Source organism: Mauremys mutica, chromosome 3, assembly GCF_020497125.1.
Source record: "Mauremys mutica isolate MM-2020 ecotype Southern chromosome 3, ASM2049712v1, whole genome shotgun sequence".
NCBI classification, from domain to species: domain Eukaryota; kingdom Metazoa; phylum Chordata; order Testudines; family Geoemydidae; genus Mauremys; species Mauremys mutica.
Window position 1 is genome coordinate 165171001 of NC_059074.1, and position 18137 is coordinate 165189137.

Consider the following 18137-nt stretch of genomic DNA (forward strand, 5'->3'; position numbering starts at 1 on the left):
ATGTGCTTTTCAACAATTTTTTTTTTTAAGAAATCATTTTTCTTAAATGAATGTATAATATGATTTTCACCACATCCTTCCACATCTCCTCTTTTCCTATGGATCAGAACAACAGGAACCAGATGCTAAGCCAGAAAGGGCATTGTTCCACCTGCAACATCTGGCTCTTTGGCAGCCCATATGGGAAGCTTCAAAGTTGCATCTCTGCCTCTCACGTGGTTAGGCTGCTGGTTGGCTTCTTTATCTTCTTGGATGTAATTTTCCTTTGATTCACCTATAATTCTGAGGAACTGATTCATTTGTATCCATTTTGAATAAGGTTCTATACAAATGCTTCATTTGATCTCTAGGCAGATCCTTTTATTTCTTCTTATATGTTCTCTGCTTTAATTTGTTCTCTGGCTTCACCGCTGCTCAGATTCAGCATGGATGATACTTGCACGGATACTGCTGGGTTTTTTTTCTCTCTTACCTGAAATTAAATACCCAGGCTCTTTGCCATATAAAACAATGAATAAATGTAATGAATAACGCTTTCCTGGGTATTTTCTACTGGTACAAGGCATTTTTTAGAGGTGGGGCTGCTGTCCCCTATTATTTACACTCTGGAATCACTCATTTCCACTGACCCTCAATGCTTTTTCTATTAGATTTTTTTTCTACCCCCACTCTGTTTCTTGTACGTATTATATCAAGTAAATAAAACATTAAAGTAACATTGAGCTGAACCAGAAAAAGCAAGGAGATTGTGAGTTAAGAATGGCACCTCACCTTTAGCACTGCAGCCCAGTGAGACAACCCTCAGCTCAGCTGTTCCCAAACACTTTTTTATGGCTATCCAGTTTATTGCACTCAATGCAGCATGTATGATTACCTGCCACATGGGCAGGTGGCATATGTGTGTGTGTGTGGTGCAAGCAACTCAAGGCCCTCAAAGACAGAGCATGGGCTCTTAAGACCAGGGTAAGTGAACTGGAGGAGCAAAGGGAGACAGAGTGTTACGTAACTGAACCTTTTCAGGACATAGAAAAGTGGTCTCACCTCTAGTCCGACAGCCCCTGTGCTGTTGAGGATAAAAGTCTCAGGGCAGGAGAGCATCAAGCTGGAGCAGAGGGAAACAATCCCATAGTTGGGACCCACTTTCCAGATGATGTCATGATATCCTCTGGCATTGAGGATAGCCCTCCGGGAGAAGGGACCCCAGTTATTAGGAAAAGACAAGAATTAGTGGGGAATTAGATTATCAGAAATATAGATAGTTGGGTTTGTGAAGACTGGGAGAACTGCACGGTGAACTGCCTACCAGTTGCGAAGGTTGCAGATCTCACGAGACATCTAGACAGACTTAAGTGCAGTTCTGGGGAGGAGCTGGGGATCATGGTACACGTAGGTACCAATTGTGATGTTGGCAACCAGGTGCTAACTCTTGCCAATGTTTTAAGCCTCAGATGACCACTGACAAATTCATTGCTGAAAAGCAGTCATTTTCACATGTGTGTTAGTATGGTTAAGATGGGTACTGGATGTATAACAATGTGTTTAGACTTTATTAAATGCTTGTAAATTGCTGCATGTATTAATCTCACTTATAATATTTTTGTCACATGCTATAAGGTAACATGTAAGTTTTTGTTTTGTAACTGGAAAAACTGGTTGCTCTGTAAGTATCCAGTCAGGAGGTATCATCTCCTGCCATCAAGAAGGCCTATCAAAACTAAATGGGCCATTATGGGAAATCACAATACAAAGACTTTGTCAATTGCCCCCATACACCTATGAAGAAGCTATGGACAAAAGGGCTCATCCCATCAGCTTGAATTCTGGAAGAAGGAAATAAAAATAGCTGACATGAACATTTTTCATCTTTTGCTCTTTGGACTCTCCCAGGGCCAGAGATACAAAACAGAAGCTGAGTCCTCAGGGTCAACCTGAGTTAGCCCTAAAAGACATTCAGAGCTGACAGATTACTACAAACCATAGATTTGGTAGTGGACTTGGACTTTCAGAAAGCTTTTGAGAAGGTCCCTCACCAAAGGCTCTTAAGGAAATTAGCTAGCCTTGGAATAAGAGGGACGGTCCTCTCATGGATCAGTAATTGGTTGAAAGATAGGAAAGAAAGGGTAGGAATAATTGGTCAGTTTTCACAATGGAGAGAGGTCAACAGTTGGGTCCTCCAAGAATCTGTACTGGGACCTGTGCTGTTCAACATATTCAGTAATGATCTGGAAAAGGGAGTGAACAGTGAAGTGAAAAAGTTTGCAGATTATACAAAATTATCCAAAATAGTTAAGCCCAAAGCAAACTATGAGGAGTTACAGAGGGAATCTCACAAAACTGGGTGACTGGGCAACAAAATGGCAGATTAAATTCAACATTAAAAAGTGCAAAATAATGCAATATACATGCACAATGAACGGCTCTAAATTAACTATCAATACCCAAAAAAGAGATCTTAGAGTCACCATGGAGAATTCTCCCTTCCGCTCACTGCACAGCAGCAGTCAAAAGGGCTAATAATATGTTAGGAACCATTAGGAAAGGGATAGATAATAAGACAGAAAATATCATAATGCCACTATATTTATCTATGGTGTGCCTACACTTGAATATTGTGTCCGGTTCTGGTCCATCTCAAAAAGGGTATAGTGGAACTGGAAAAAGTTCAGAGAAGGGCAACAAAGATGATTGGGGTATGAAATGACTTCCAAAGAGGAGAAACTAAAAAGATTAAGGCTGTTCATCTTAGAAAAGGGATGACTAAGGGTGCATATGGCAGAGGTCTATAAAATGAATGTTGTGGACACGGCGAATAGAGGAGTGTTATTTACCCTTTCCCACCCAATGACATTAATAGGCAGCAGGCTTAATACAAGAAGAGGAAGTACTTTTTCCACACAATGCACAACTAACCTGTGGAACTCATTGGCATGGGATGCTGTGATGACCAAAAGTATAACTGTGCTAATAAAAGAACTAGATAAGTTCACGGAGGATAGGTCAATCAATGGTTATTAGCCAAGATGCTCAAGGACACAACCCCACGTTGAAGGCGACCCTAAGCCTCTGATTGCCAGAAGCCAGGAGCAGAAGACAGGGGTGGATCACTCCATAATTGCCCTGTTCTGTACACTCCCCCTGAAACTCTGGTACGGGCCACTGTTGGAGACAGAATATTGGGCAAGATGGACCATGGTCTGGCCCTATATGGCAGCTCTTATGTTTTTACAAAATATCACAGAGAGATAGGCCATATAATGCAATTATAGAATGATGATAAATAATGTCTTCCTGTGGAGAACTTTTCAAACAGAGTATAACACAATGGAGCCCTGATTGGGGCCTGTAGGGGCTACAGTTATGCACTTCATAAATAATTAATACTGTGTGGCAAATTGCCGGCACTATTATGATGGGTCTCACACTCTCTCTTCTTTGTGTGTGTGTGGGGGGGTTTCAGGGTGCCATTTCTTGCCCTTATATTGGAATATTAATTGCCCCACTAGTGTCCTAGAGGAGGGGAGTGGAGAGGGAGGGACCTGGGCCCGCCCTCTACTCCAGGTCCCAGCCCAGGGGCCCTGAGGATAGCAGTAAACCACTTGAACTGACAGTTCCTTCCCCTGGGCTACTTCCCTCTCCTGCCCTTCAGCTTGTGGGGGGCTTCCTGCCCTCCCTCTGTACAAGCCAAGTGCCCCTTACCTAGGGTCTAGGACTTCTTAGCTCACCACAGCACTTCTCCAAACTGTTCTCTGCTTCCCTTCAAACTGTTCTCTGCTCCAACACCAATCCTTTCTGCTCCAACTCCCACACTGTCTGATTGAAGCAGGGGATTTTTTATCATGTGACTGACTGCAGGTGCTCTAATTGGCTTCAGGTGCTCTAATTGGCATCAGGGGCTCTAGGTAATCTATAGCAAACTTTCTTCCCCTTACAGGGAATAGGGCTCCCTTCTAACCCTCTCCTGCTGCCCTCTGGCCATGCTGTATCACAACTGATTAATATTTATTAATGAATTAGGGCCCCCACTCTGGATTTTAAATCACAGCTCACACTGGTGGAGAGGAACTGCACTGCGCCTGGAGTCCTCTGCTGGAATTCTGGGTAAGGTCGCTAGAATGAATTCCTCTCATGTGTTCTTAAGGAACACATCCCGGAGTGGCACCTCTATCACCCCTTCAGGGTGTGCCATGTGCACCTGCCTTCTGCTCATCCCCTTTCAGTTAACGACTGCTAACGGGGGCATTAGCAGGAATTTGTGTCTTTACTCTCCACTGGGATTGTGACTGGGATCTGTAAAGGGGAGCATGGTAGGGGAGACTCCTTGTACTCTCTTCCCCTACCACTCCTCAAAGCCTGGCTAACACTGTGCATCCGGGATCTAATTAACTATTCCCCATACATGTGAGGTAGACACTCTATAATGTCTATTTTAAAGATGGATAAACTGAGGCACAGAGAGGTTTGTCATGCATTAACAATCCTTTGAACTCAATGGAACATTAGGACATAGCTGGGACATGCAGCAATACTGCAGGCTACAGTTGAGATTAAGTCCCCATAGTGGTAGATGCTGTATAGACACATAGTAAGAGGCAGTCACTAGGCTGAAGAGCTTACAGTCTGAATAAAAAAGAGAGACAAAGGGTGGAAGGGGGCACCGAGAAGTGAAGTGATTTTCCCAAGGTCACACAGCAGGTCATCAGCAGCTCTGGGGCAAGATGCCTATGCCAGTGCCCTAACCAAGGGACCATACTGCCTCTCAGGAGCAGCCTGGACTGTTCAGCAGAAGTCTAATTTATGCACCCTTTCTTCAGGGTTAAACACTGACAGCTGGCCTGGACAGCCAATTTATATCATGCCAGCCCGATACCACCTGAAAAAACTAAGAAACGAAGCCCCAAAAGTTAATGTTTTATCACTCATGCAAACCTATGTATAGCAGTCCTAAGTGATGTAGATGATGCTTTTTGGTTGATAGGCTTCTTTATAAGCCAGTCACGGATTGTTTATGCAGGAAGTGGGATGCCTATATTGTCTGCTCGATTCAAAAAAGAAAATATAAAGAACCAAATGGGATTTGAGAGCAATAGCTTCCAGGGGAATCTGCACATCCTCTCCTTTCTTAACATCAAAGGATTCACCAAGTTATACAGCGCCTTGAGCCCCTCAGAATGACAGTAAAGAACAACATATTTTCACCCTCTTGATCCAACCTCATGCGTTTTCAAGAGCAATACATGGGATATCTCTGGCCAGCAAAACCTCACAAAGTACATTAAATTCCTCACCATTTGTTGATAATGCTGAAAGCAGGCCTACTAGTAAATAAGTAAATGCCAGTTATATCTATACAAACAGTGTGACTGGGGCATAACAAGAAATACAATTTAGAGCCAGATCCACAGAGCGTGTACATTGGCATAGCATAGTTAATGGAGCAACTGATTTATACCAGCTGAGAATTTGGCCCACTGATCTGATCTGGGAAGTAGAGAAGAGAGGACTAGACTCAACCCTGGTGCAAGCAGGTGCCGCTCTACTGTAGTTAAGGGACTTGCACTCATTTGCACAAGGGCTAAATTTGGTCCACATTATAGATTATTATAAACCAGCTCCTCAGCTGGTATAAATCAATATAACTCCACTGACTTCAAGGATCTGGCCCACATATCTGTTGCATTACATTGTATCTCCCATTTCATTACATTTTATTAAAAGTAAAAATAAGCATAGAAAGTCACTTAATAAGGAAAATGTGTCTCTCCATTCCCATTGACACTGGGACATGGGACAGTTCAGGGCACCCAGCATACCATACAAAACTATAGGGCTTTTCACCAGTTGAGCAAAATGACTGATTGATCATCATCACATAAAAAAACAAATTATTGCGCAAATGCATACATGTAGCGTCAGTGGGTGAGCAAACAGCCTGAGCAAACAGGGTTGGCACATGGGATCTCCATGGTGGTTGGAAGGAACAGAATCCAATGGCCAGGGCTCAGAGCACCACTGCAGTTTCTCCATAACCACCACTGCAACCCAGCAGCCATGGGGTGATTGGAGAACGGAAAAGAATCCATTTGTGGCAAGCATGTGAGACTATGCAGAAAATTCCCCTCTCCCCAGGCTATGCAAAGAGGTGGGAGGGTTCAAACAGTTCCAGTGGAACCAGGCCAAGGTCTATCGGGGCCCACAAAGAGGTCCTGTTTTATTGTTTTGTTTGTTTGTGTGTTTTTAGTTCTCACTCCTTTCCTCCCTCATGGGGCTCTAGCCTTCTCTGTAACTGTTCCCTTCTCTTGACCTCAGTTGACCTTATCTGCATTCCAAAGCTCTGGCTCATTAGTTTCACCTGATATAGCTCTGAGTTTCATAGAGCTATTATGACCTTCCAGCTGATCTCTCTCAGAGTTTCACAGAGATATTAATTAGAGCTTTCGCCCACTACTGCAGTCATTCCAACCCTAGCAATTCATTTGATGGGTTTGGTGGGTGAATTCTTACAGTCAACCGTGATTTCCACCATGAATACTTACAAGCAGAAGAGGGGTGCTCAAAAACACGTTTCAGCAAGCCTGTGAAAAAGAAAATCAGAAAAGTGCAAGTGGTCTACAAAGTTTCTTGAAATGTGCAAAGTTCAATCATGTTCCTGGTAAATTATCCATGGACAGGTTTCAGAGTAGCAGCCGTGTTAGTCTGTATCCGCAAAAAGAACAGGAGTATTTAGTCTTTAAGGTGCCACAAATACTCCTGTTCTTTATCCATGGACAGTTCTGCTACTTGCACTTCTAAGCCTTCCTTAGCTGGTGAGGACTTTGATTTGGGTTTGTCAGGCTTGTTGTGTGCTGGAGCACAGAACTTGGGGCTGAATTGTTGTCTCTGATTCTGGGACAAAAATTTGCCTTTGGTTGCTAGTGCAATTGTAATGGATGCAGACACTGAAAGCAATTTGATTATAGAAAGCATGGGGCAGAATTTTGACTTTGACAAAGCAGATCCAACTATTTGACCACAAATGACGAATTCTGTTAGCTGATTTTTGGGAGAAAAAGTCCCTTTGTTAATTTAGAATAAGACTTTTCACTTAGCGAGTGCAAAGGAAAGCAAGTATTAAAACTGTTGTTCATTATCAAAATGCCTAATGGGGACTTATACCAGAGATCTTGGTTGATGTACAGTTCAAGACTTCCCTCCTTGTTCTGTTTCATTCGTTTGCTTTTCCGAACAAATTCCTCATCTTCCTTTACAAACTGTAAAACTGGTTCACAAACTTTTTCCACTTTAGTGAACAAGTCTGCCCACACAAATGTTCAGAGGAATCGCTCACTGGATGGAACTTGCAGAATAGTTAGAAAAGGGTCACATAATTGACAAAGGTATGCAAACATGCTATCAACTGGACAAAGGTATGCAAACCTGCAGAAGGACACGTGGTGAAATATTTTGCATCATCTCTTAGATATTTTGCTGGACTTAGGTGAGAGGTGTTTAGCTTTCAGAGGTTCAGATGCGAAATTAGACAGTCCTCATAATGGTAATTTTTTGGGTTTACTGGAATTGTTTGTTGCAAGATCATGCTATTAAGGCCTGTACCGCAAATGTATTCTTATCAAACCAAATTCAGAAGCGATTTATCGGTAGAATCACAAGAACAGTATGGCAGACTATTTTCGACAAGGTTAGGGAAGCTAAATAATTCTCCATTATCTTTGATTGCACTCCAGACCTCTCCCAAATGGAAGAAATGTCTCAGCTAATAAGGTATGTCGGGTTTCAAAATGTGGAGCACAGGTTGTTGAGAGCTTTGTAGATTTCATGAACATTCACCCCAAAGCTGGGGAGGGTATTACAGGGGTTATTTTCAAGATGATGAAAAAAAGGACAGTTTAGATATGGCCACTTGCAGGGGCAAAGCTGTAACAATGGAGCCAACATGGCTGCAGCGAACAAAGGTGTCCAAATCAAATCCAGCAGTTAAATCAGTATGTGTCTTTCAGCTTCTGTGCTGCCCACTCACTGAATCTTTTTGGAGAAGCTGCTGTGCTGGTTGTCACCCTGGTTGTTCTACTTTTTGGAATTGTTTGGGATGTGTTGAAAAAACATATTAGCATTACATTAAAATGCCAAAGCACAACAAGATGGGCAGCAAGGCTAGAGGCAATCGGTCCACTGCAAAATCAGGCTGAGGTTCAGATAAGACCAAGGCTTCACATAATCTTACACCAAATCTTAAATCCAAAGCTGATAACTTGCAAACGAACGCTTCAGAGTTTTCATTTCTTGTTTTGTCCGAGATGTGGTATACTATCTTATAAAAAATCAACACTGAGCAAAAATTGCAGCGTCTGGATCCTCACATTCAAACAGCTTGCAGATTACTTGGTGGCCTCTGAGATGTTTTACTGGAATTGTGGTATTCTGGGTTTGTTCATAGATCATAGAATATCAGGGTTGGAAGGGACCTCAGGAGGTCATCTAGTCCAACCCCCTGCTCAAAACAGGACCAATCCCCACGTTGCACGTAAGAAAGCTATTATTTTTCATGTTGAAATGTTAGGAAGATCCATGCAGTTCTAAGAGAAAGGATTTCAAAGGAGGAAAATAATACTAGGCAAACTTGCAAAGGATGACAGGTCATCAGATCCTGAAAAAGTTTTTGAATGTGAGGTTTTCAACCCCATCACAGATACAATATTAACCCGACTGGGCAATAGAATGCGTAAGTACGATGGAGTCAGAGAAAGGTTTGCTTTTTTAGTGAGCAGGAAACTGAAAAGTGTCAGGAATGAAGACCTAAAAAGGCACATTCAAAACTTAGCAAGTAGCTACCCTGCGAATTTAAACTCAAGAGTTCTGAGAATGAGATTGAGCTTTTCAGCACTATTTGCAAGAGAATCTTTAAGGATGACTTGGAAATGAAGGTGCCCATTGATCTTCTTAGCTACATTCACAAAAGGTCTATTGATGCAAGTTTTCCTAACACAGAAACAGGACTGCATCTTCCTGTAACTGTGCCTGCTAACAACAGGAGTTGCAGCAAGCTAAAATTAAACAAGACCTACCTAAGAATGTCCATTGGGCAGGAGAAGTTGAACAGCCTGGCAGTTGTTTCTATAGAGAAGCACAGCACTGCATCTCCCACTGCATAGCTGCCATTCTCCCCTCTGCAGAAACTCTGCATAGCAGAAGAATAGTGCAGAGAAGAGGGAGTGGCCAGGGAGTAGGGGGCGGAATCATGGATCTGGCACTCTATGCTACTGATTCCTCTTTCTGCCTTATTCTGTTTCAATGTAAAATACTGGTGCTGGATCAGTCAATTCTGCTGAGACCATTAACTCTTACAGTGCTCTGTGTCTACCTCCATTCCCCATTGGAGGGGGCCACAGAAAGCAGCACACAAACATGATAACTAGGGTGACCAGATCACCACACTAAAATATCAGGACACATTGGGGTGCCATCAGCCCCGCCCACAGTCCACCCCCACTCCTCCCAGGCTCCACCCCAACTCTGCCCCAGGTCCCACCCCCTCCCCACTCGGCCCCCACACCATGCCCTTGCTGCATCCCTCCTCAGTCCCCACCCACTGCTCACCTCCCCGCCCATTTGCTCGCCCACCTGCCACTCACCTCTTCACCCCCCCCGCCCACCCGCCACTCACCCTACGGCGCTGACTTCCCCTCTGCTGGGTGGGTGCTCGCCCACCCCCCGCCTCTTCCCACCCCTGCACTGCCCTCACCCCACCCCCATTCCACCCCCTTCCCCCAAGTCCCCACCGCTGCCCTGCCTCTTCTCCGCCCCCTCCCCTGAGCGCGCTGAGTACCCGCTCCTCCCCCACCCTCCTGGAAAGCGCTAAGCGCCGCCAAACAGCTGTTAGGCATCGGGAAGCGCTGGAGAGGGGACGAGCGGGGACGCTGCACGCTGGGGGTGGGGGGGGCGAAGGAGGTGAGGAGAGGGGAGCTTGGCTGCAATTTTTCCCCATGGGTGCTCCAGCCCTGGAGCACCCAAGGGGTCAGCACCTCCCTCCTGCTCGCCTCCTTACCTGAATATTGGGACAAATGGCATCCTGATGGTACATTGATCAGGACATGGGACAAAGGGTTAAATATCGGGACAGTCCCGGTTTTATCACGACACCTGGTCACCCTAATGATAACAAAACTGGCCCTGCTGCCCTTGTTAGAGTGGAGGACACTGAGAGGGGTGTGCTGTAAATGTCCTTTTGTGAATCAGATTTCCACAAAGGGAGGTTGGATCCAGATTTCCTACAGATCCACAGCCCTGACCCCTTTTGCACCAATAGACCAGGGCAGAAAGAGGGTGCTTGTTCAGTCCCCAAGCAGCTTTTCAGTTGCATGTTTTTTTCTAGTGCATTTTTAAAGATGAAGGGGCCAAAATATTTCCCACAATCTGAGCTTAGTTTTCTGGATAAAATACCTATTTTGCTCTTCCTAAAAAATCCATTACCTGTTCCCCTACTTCTCCTATCCCTTCCCAATAACACCCAGCCCCTTACTGGCCAGAAATTTAGGGCCTGACAAGCACCAAAAATCTATTTGAAATCAACAAGATCTGTTGATGCTCAGCACTTTTGAAAATGAGCCCTCCCCCTAACCCCCTCAGTGATTAGATACCACAGAGTTTGCCAGCTTGAACTTCCCCAGGTGGCTTGATGATATTTTGAAAGAGCTATATTTGATATCTCATAGCTAATTCCTTGAAACATTATCAGAAATACGTAAAAATTATATATAATCCAGCCCAGTGACCCCTACCTAATAATAATTTAATTCAACTTGACCAATCTGATTAGTGTATTCATGCTTTCCATTAGGGCTATCAGGGCCGGCTCTAGGATTTTTGCTGCCCCAAGCAAAAAAAATTTTGGCTGCCCCCCGTCCCAGCCCTGGGCTCCCCCCCACATCCCCCTGCTACCCCAGCCCTGGGCTCTTTCCCCCCACCCACACTGCTGGGCTTCCCCCTTCCCCCCCCCACCAGTGCCCTCCCTCCTTTCCCCCCCACCAGTGCCCCACACACACACCTCCTGCCGCCCCAGCCCCCACCTGCACCCTCCTTCCGCCGCAGCCCTGGGTCACTGGTAACTCGCTCCCAGGGCGGGTCATTCAGCAGGAATTTTAGATGTGCACAGAACACAGATAGGATTGGGTCCCATATGGTTACAGAACTGCAGTTTTCAGCTTGTGTGATTGGAGGATATCTGGATGCATATTATAAGACCGTCCTACATAAATGAGGAAAAGTTGAGGTGCCTTTATTATTCTTTTGTTCCACTCTTTCTTTCTATGGGGAATTTGCCAGTGCAATATCACTGTCTTCCTTTTAAACAAACAAACAAAAAAAAAGGCAATGGCTGTTGAAAATAGCAATTCCAGTCCTAATAACCACTAAGAAGCATTTCTTGCTCAATTTTATCCTACTTTTTCTACAACAAGTTACAGTGGATCAGTATATTTGATTTGGGAGAAATGAAGTAACAGCTGCCCAAACTGAGCTTGAGCACTCCTGAATTTTGAGGTGTTCAAAACTGGAAGGCAGGTGCTGGGTGTGGGGGAGGGGGCTGTGGGCTCCGCGGGAGAGCACGGCAGCATGTATGCAGCAGCGTGTCTGGCGCTGCGTGGAGCCAGACATGCTGGTCTGAGTGGCACTGTAAGGGGGCTGGAGGGTTGGAGAAGGGGTAGGAGGTTCCGGGGGGGCAGTAAAGGGACAGGGAGCAGGGGGGGTTAGATGGGTCAGGGGTTCGGGGGGGCAGTCAGGGGACAGGCAGCGGTTGGATAGGCATGGGAGTCCCAGGGGTTTGTCAGGGGACAGGTAGGGGGACAGTTGGGGGGGGTCTCAGGAGGGGGCAGTTGGGGACAAGGAGAAGGGAGGCTTAGTTAGGGGCAGGGGTCCCGGGGGGGGGTGATCAGAGGACAGGGAGCAGGGGGGAGTTGGATGGGTTGGGGTTTCTGTGGGGGGCAGTCGGAGGGAATGGATGGTGGCAGGGTGGGGCTTCTCTCCCCCTGGAGTGTCCTGTGTTTTGAATGTTAAAATATGGTCTCCCTACCACTCTCCACTCACAGCACGCTGCCACATGAGGTCCCCCTCCTTCCTTTCCAGTTGGTAGTGGCCAAGGGAATGCTGGGAAATGTAGTTCTTTCCCTGCTCCAGGGCTGGCTCTATAGGCAGGGAGCTAACCAAGGAACTACAGCTCCCAGAGTCCCCTGTTGGTTCTGCCGCCCCTGCAAATGGGCTGCCCCAAGCAGGTGCTTGCTTTGCTGGTGCCTAGAGCTGCCCCTGAGGGCTATCAAGCAATTAAAAAAATTAATAGCAATTAATCGTGTGATTAAAAAAATTAATTGTGATTAATCGCGTGATTAATCACAGTTTTAAACAATAATAGAATACCATTTATTTAAATATTTTTTGATGTTTTCTACATTTTCAAATCTATGGATTTCAATTACAACACAGAATACAAAGTGTTCAGTGCCTACTTTATAAATGTGCATTGTAAAAAAATGAAATAGTATTTTTCAGTTCATCTAATACAAATACTGTAGTGCAATCTCTTTATCATGAAACTTGAACTTACAAATGTAGAATTATGTAGGGAAAAAAACTGCATTCAAAAATAAAACAATGTTAAATTTTACAGCCTGCAAGTCCACTCAGTCCTACTTCTTGTTCAGCCAATTGCTCTGACAAACAAGTTTGCTTACATTTGCAGGAGATAATGCTGCCCACTTCTTGTTTACAATGTCACCTGAAAGTGAGAACAGGCATTTTCATGGCACTGTTGTAGTCAGCGACACAAGATGTTTATGTGCCAGATGCGCTAAAAATTCATATGTTCCTTCATGCTTCAACCACCATTCCAGAGTACATGCATCCATGCTGATGATGGGTTCTGCTCATTAACAATCCAAAGCAGTGCTGACTGACACGTGTTCATTTTCATTGTTTGAATCAGATGTCACCAGCAGAAGGTTGTTTTTCTTTTTTGGTGGTTCGGATTCTGTAGTTTCCGCATTGGAGTGTTGCTCTTTTAAGACTTCTGAAAGCATGCGCCACACCTTGTCCCTCTCAGATTCTGGAAGGCACTTCAGATTCTTAAACTTTGGGTCGAGTGCTATAGCTATCTTTAGAAATCTCACATTGGTACCTTCCTTGCATTTTGTCAAATCTGCAGTGAGAGTGTTCTTAAAATGAATAAGATGTGCTGTGCCGTCATCCAAGACTGATATAACATGAAATATATGTCAGAATGTAATAAAACAATTCTCCCCCAAAGAGTTCGGTCACAAATTTAATTAAGGCATTTTTTTTAACAAGTGTCATCGGCATGGAAGCATGTCCTCTGGAATGGTGGATGAAGCATGAAGGTGCATAAGAATGTTTAGCATATCTGGCATGTAAATACATTGCAATACCAGCTACAAAAGTGCCATGTAAATGCCTGTTGTCACTTTCTGGTGACATTGTAAACAAGAAGCGGGCAGCATTATCTCCTGTAAATGTAAACAAACCTGTCTTAGCAATTGGCTGAACAACAAGTAGGACTGAGTGGACTTGTAGGCTCTGAAGTTTTACATTGTTTTTGAGTGCAGTTATGTAACAAAAAGAAATCTACATTTGTAAATTGTACTTTCTGGATAAAGAGATTGCACTATAGTACTTGTATGAGGTGAACTGAAAAATACTATTTCTTTTGTTAATCATTTTTACAGTGCAAATATTTATAATAAAAAATAATATACACTTTGATTTCAGTTGCAACACATAATACAATATATATGAAAATGTAGAAAAACATCCAAAATAGTTAATAAATTTCAATTGGTATTCTAGTGTTTAACAGCGCAATTAAAACTGAGATTAATTCATGATTAATTTTTTTGAGGTAATCGCGTGAGTTAACTGCAATTAATCAACAGCCTTACTTTCCATTCAATAATCCCAGCTCTATTTTGGATCACATCCTCCCAGAACAAACATCATTTCTCGGGTACTGTCTTAGGACACACACCTTTTAATGGCTCAACTCAAACTCTGCCGTTTTGACGCTTTGTCTTCTCCACACTCCTCCTCCTTCATCATTTTCAAAGGGTTTCTTACAAGAGCACCTTGTCAGACCTTCTTCCACTGTTTCCTGGAGTGCCTCAATAGTCAACCGCAGCTCCCCTTCTCTTCAATCATTATCATCCTCCTGTGTATGTGTGAAATCAACAGCACTGTATTTATGAAGGCAGAGAATACTATTCTTTTATTAACCACTAATTATCTTTGTTTTGTCTCCAGTATTCTTTACTCAGAAAAAGCACATGGAATAAGGTACCTTAACAACAATTAGAATTCTATCTTTGTCCAACTTGCTTATACCATTTTTTCCCTTCTAGCAAATTCAGTCCATCTAGTAGCTAGAGATCAGAAGGGCTTCACTGACCTGTGACATGTCTCCCAAATACCCAGGAGTAATACTTGGTGTTAACCTTCAATAAACGGATGGATTATATTACAAATAATAAGGTGGCTAAATATAGGCGCATTCTATGAATTAAACATTGCCTAACTTTGCGTGATGCTAATTTATTCTGGCATATCTTGATCACTGTGATGTAGCTGTGTCCTTCTCAATGCTTTTTAATTGTCCAGTAGTTGTCCTTTATAATCCAGCTGCTGGCTATAATACAATATACAGTAATCCATGTCAACACCTTTGAGAGAGAGATATGTCTATATTAGACACAGAAAGGGTTACCACTTCCAATCAAACCATGGCAAAATTCAGGCTATTGAACTGATAGAAACATCTGTCATTCCAGAATAATTGGATATGTACAATAGGCTCTGTAGACTAAAAGCTTTGTTTGAGTTCTTAAGTGGTAAAACTTCAAGAGAAATGAGGTAACCTGCTATGTAATTAAGAACAATAAATTCATTTATTACTTGTATTACAGTAGAGCCTAGAGGTCCCAGCCAAGATCAAGGCTCCCTTGTGCTAGGCACTGTACAAACAGCCCCTGCTCCTGCGGTCTAAATAGACAAGACAGAAAAACGACAGGAGGAGAAACAGAGAGGTGACTTGCCCAAAGTCACATGGCAGGTCATTGGCAGAACTGGGAAGAGGATCCGTGTCTCCTGGATCCCATTCCAGTGCACAATCCACTGGACTGTGCTGCCTCTCTCTTTATGTATTATGTTCATATGGGGCAGGACTGTCAATTTATCACAAGGCCAAGCACCTGTAATTCAAGTCACTTGGAGTTCCACATGTTCAGACCCTCTAAAGATTTTGCCTAGAATTAGGCAAATGTTTCCTGAACCAAAGATGAGACAAACAATATAAGACAAGGGACAACAGATTGGGGGAGGGAGGATGTGGGAATGGTTACCAATAAGAAGGGTTGGTTGAATAGATAGATTTTTAAAAAGAGAGAGAAGGTGCTGAAGGGGTGAGAAGGAACCTGTTCCAGGTGGATGGGGGAAGCATACTACAAGGCACGAAACTTAGGAGTGAGAGTGTGCTGATCACTGCACAGTGTGGGAGGGCACTTAGCTAATTTGTTCACTGCAGCGACAAGAGGCGGAGTTTGTAGATTACCTTGGCATAAATTTGTGAGGTGCTTCTATACCAAAGTGATGGTATAAAAACCTGGACAGGGATGGATGGTGATATTCTATGCCATATGACTTTGAACTCACATGTTTATTTCAAAAGCATCAGTGTATTTGGTGCATTATGAACTCAGCACTCTGTTGACCACAAATGCTGTTTGACTTAGGAACCAGCTCTCTCACTCTTTTGACCTATTCTTCAGAAATACGTCTACCCTACAGAACTAAATCCTGTGTGAGATTCTCAAAGGCTCCTAGGGGAGTTAGGTGCCTAAATGCCATTTGTGCCTTGGAAAAGCTGCCCCATTACGTAGTTCCATAGGTGTTTTCTTCACAGAGCAGAAAGGGAGAGAAAGACATGGCTAATATTCCTCTCTCCACTCCCACATCTTGACCAATTTGTTCTCTTCCAAGCCACAAAACAGACCCAAGAAAATCTTGCTAGTATTTTCATCCTCCACATCATGCCCTCAGCAAGCAGGTTGGTGCATCAAAAATTGACTGGTCACCCACAGGATATTCACTCAGTCCCTGGTTCATTTCTTACGTTCTAAAGCAACCTGAGGATGGCAGAGTGCAGGGAAGAAGCAAGGGGGGAGATATATATATTTACCATAGATAATGCAGCCAATCCACAGTAGATCACAAAATATCCTAGACCAAAATGGTAGTCAGAGGCTTTCACTTACTACACTTCTCTGTGAGTCCATTTCAATCAATTAGCCAAATCCTGCTCATCTTCCTCACATTCTGACATCAATGAAAAATTCACCTGAGTTGAATAAGGAGGTGAGGAGGTTTTGGCACCTTGGAAATTCTGTCTTTGGCTCTAACCATTTGTCTTCACATTTCTCCCACATTTTGGTGGCTCTATACATTTTTGAATATTTTGTCACTTTAGCTCTGCTAGCCAGGAGAATCACCAAGTCTTGGAGAATTGAAATAGGACCCTTCTGAGCAATCAACAAGTGTCACCTCAATGAAGCAGAACTGTGTGACTAGCTCAATAAATAAACAAATACATTTTCTGAACAAGGAGAAGAGCATCCCATGACTTTTGGTCAACCAAGGCTCATTAAGGAAGCCACTTCCATCCATTTACCCCCATGTTTACTAACACTGTACACTAAAAACTCTACAAAGCCATCTGCAGAAAAGGAGAGATCTACAATGTATAATATAATAAATACTGGAAATTGTATGTTTAATTCATATGGCAAATTACCAGAGATTACTTGTACAAGTAGCTGCAATGTCCTTAAAAATATTCTTTAACTGAGGAAAAGTTTTCTGACCTTTGGAGAAAATGCTTGCTTCTAGCTATGACTAAAAAGAGATTTCCTTCTTTCTCTGTTGTGTTAAGAATCTTTTCTTCTTATAAAGAAGGCACCACAGTGGTTTATAACTGTCATAAAAGCCTGCAATCCTTTTGAGGTTAAGCTACTCAGCTATTCAACTTTTACTACAGAAACTTTGAAATTCAAAAAGAAAAAATAATGTAAGTTTTTGAAGGACATGTGTTGCTGTAGGTGATCCTGTTAATTAAAAGTGATTGCCTGCTAGGAAATCATACTTTTAAAAGTTTCATGAATTTATTAGAACCCTGAAGGTATCTTTGTATGCACAGGGCTTTACATGCCATTTATGCAATTTTGTTTCAGATCTGTTTAAAGCTTCCCTGACACTCCCAGAGCAGAGAACAGCACTGCTAGCATTTGTATGTATTTTGGCTAATTGAATTATGTGAAAATACATACTAATGAAGCTTTACCAATGATGTTTGCTACAGATAGTTTAAGTCCCGTTTTTTTCTGTATTAGGAGTATATTTTTGCTGTGGATTTACCTTTTTGGAAAGACATAGCTTCCTGCAGCCTTTTGTGTAAAAAATAACACATTTTATAGTATTATACATTAATATATGCATAGCTTTTTTGTAGCAAGAGATAAAGAGAGGCAGATAAAGAGTAGTCTCTGATATGAGTTAAAAATACACTAGTCTATTCAGAGTAGGTAAACAGAATTTAGAATGCAAAGCTAATGAACATCTATTATTACATTTTGTTTCAGTTACAGGTTGTTTTTTCGTTTGTCATTACTTAATTATCCATTTCTGCACAGATCCATTTGGGAATATCCCCATATAGATTTTTCCCCTCTAATGCTTTGCTACCCCCTCAGACTGGTATTTGAGGAATAAATTATAGAGCTGGAGCAGTTGTTTATTTACTTATTTACCTGAACCATGGGAACTATCAAAGCAGACTCCATTTGCTCTTGAGGTGTGCTGGGACTCAACCCCCACACATCCAAATTGACTCCAACTATCACAGCTTTGTCACTGCCTCACAAGAGCAATCAGCTAATTGCCTAATAAGAATTTAGATCAGGTATTTGCTGCTCACATTAGAAAATAGTTTGTTTTTTTCTTATTTATCATGTCATATTGTGCTTCATGGTAACGTTGCATGGAACATAAACTAACCTGATGTGCAGGCAGCTCTCTGCCTTGGTTCAAATATTGGG

General features: G+C 43.0%; 1 long non-coding RNA gene across 1 annotated transcript in view; it reads right to left on the reverse strand.

Moving 5' to 3' along the window:
• Positions 1 to 17912, reverse strand: part of LOC123366471 — a 29772-nt gene extending 11860 nt beyond the window's left edge. Inside the window, exons 1-2 of the long non-coding RNA XR_006578100.1 lie at positions 17850 to 17912; positions 14024 to 14203 (exon numbers count right to left, since the gene is read on the reverse strand). This is a non-coding gene — a long non-coding RNA (uncharacterized LOC123366471). The remainder of the gene's footprint in view (positions 1 to 14023; positions 14204 to 17849) is intronic.
• Between the last annotated feature and the right edge of the window lie 225 nt (positions 17913 to 18137).